At 45.0% G+C, this 1,040-nt stretch overlaps 1 protein-coding gene across 2 annotated transcripts in view; it reads right to left on the bottom strand.

Moving 5' to 3' along the window:
* EPN2 (epsin 2) overlaps positions 1 to 1,040 on the bottom strand; it is an 85,162-nt gene that overhangs the window by 42,278 nt on the left and 41,844 nt on the right. The gene's annotated exons all lie outside the window — the stretch shown is intronic.

Genomic DNA, 1,040 nt, shown 5'->3' with positions numbered 1-1,040 from the left:
TTTTTTTTTTTTTGAGACAAGGTCTCAGCTCTGTTGCCTAGGCTGGATCACAGGTCACCACAATCTCAAACTTCTGGCCTCAAGCAATCCTGCTACCTCTTGGACCTGCATGAGCCAACCCAGCTGAGATTTATTTCTTAAACCATTACAAATCAAAGAATCTCTGTTTTTGTTTTTTTCGGGTTTTTTGAGATACAGTCTATGTCACCCTCAGTAGAGTACTGTGACATCACAGCTCACAGCAACCTCTAACTCTTGGGCTTAAGCAATTCTCTTGTCTCAGCCGCCTCCCAACTAGGTGGGACTACAGGTGTCTGCCACTAAGCCCGGCTATTTTTCCTTTTCTTTTTTTGGTTGTAGCTGTTGTTGTTTGGCAGGCCTGGCCTGGACTCGCACCCACCACCTTTGGGGTATGTGGCTGGCACCCTAGCTGCTGAGCTACAGGCGCCGAGTCTACAAATCAAAGAATCTTTGAATCCGCTTATAACCTACAAGCCTCTTCCCTTTCAAGATGTCCTGCTTTTTAAAGCCAAGCAGTATATTGATTTATTATTTTACCCATAATTCCTGTCTCTCTAAAATGTATAAAATTGGCTCAGTGCCCGTAGCACAGTGGTTGTGGCACCAGCCACATGCACTGAGGCTGGTGAGTTCAAACCATGCCTGGGCCTGCTAAAACAACAATGACAACTGCAACAACAAAATAGCCAGGTGTTGTGGTGGGCACGACAGTAGTCCCAGCTACTTGGGAGTCTGAAGCAAGAGAATCGCTTAAGCCCAAGAGTTTGAGGTTGCTGTGAGCTGTGATACTACAGCACTCTACTGAGGGCGACAAAGTGAGACTCTGTCTCGATAAATAAATAAATAAATAAAAATAAAATGTATAAAACCAAATTGTAACCCCACTGCCTCCAGACAGCTTACTCAAGGTTTCCTGGGTATGGCTCTCTGGCCCACAGTTACTCATGTCCAACTCAGAATAAACCTCTTTAATTATTTTATAGAGGGTTGGTGCCCGTAGCAATGGTTACAGCGCCAGC

The sequence above is a fragment of the Otolemur garnettii genome, unplaced genomic scaffold, assembly GCF_000181295.1.
Source record: "Otolemur garnettii isolate 467f Iridium unplaced genomic scaffold, OtoGar3 scaffold00046, whole genome shotgun sequence".
Classification (NCBI taxonomy): Eukaryota; Metazoa; Chordata; class Mammalia; order Primates; family Galagidae; genus Otolemur; species Otolemur garnettii.
This window is presented reverse-complemented; position numbering and strand designations above follow the sequence as displayed.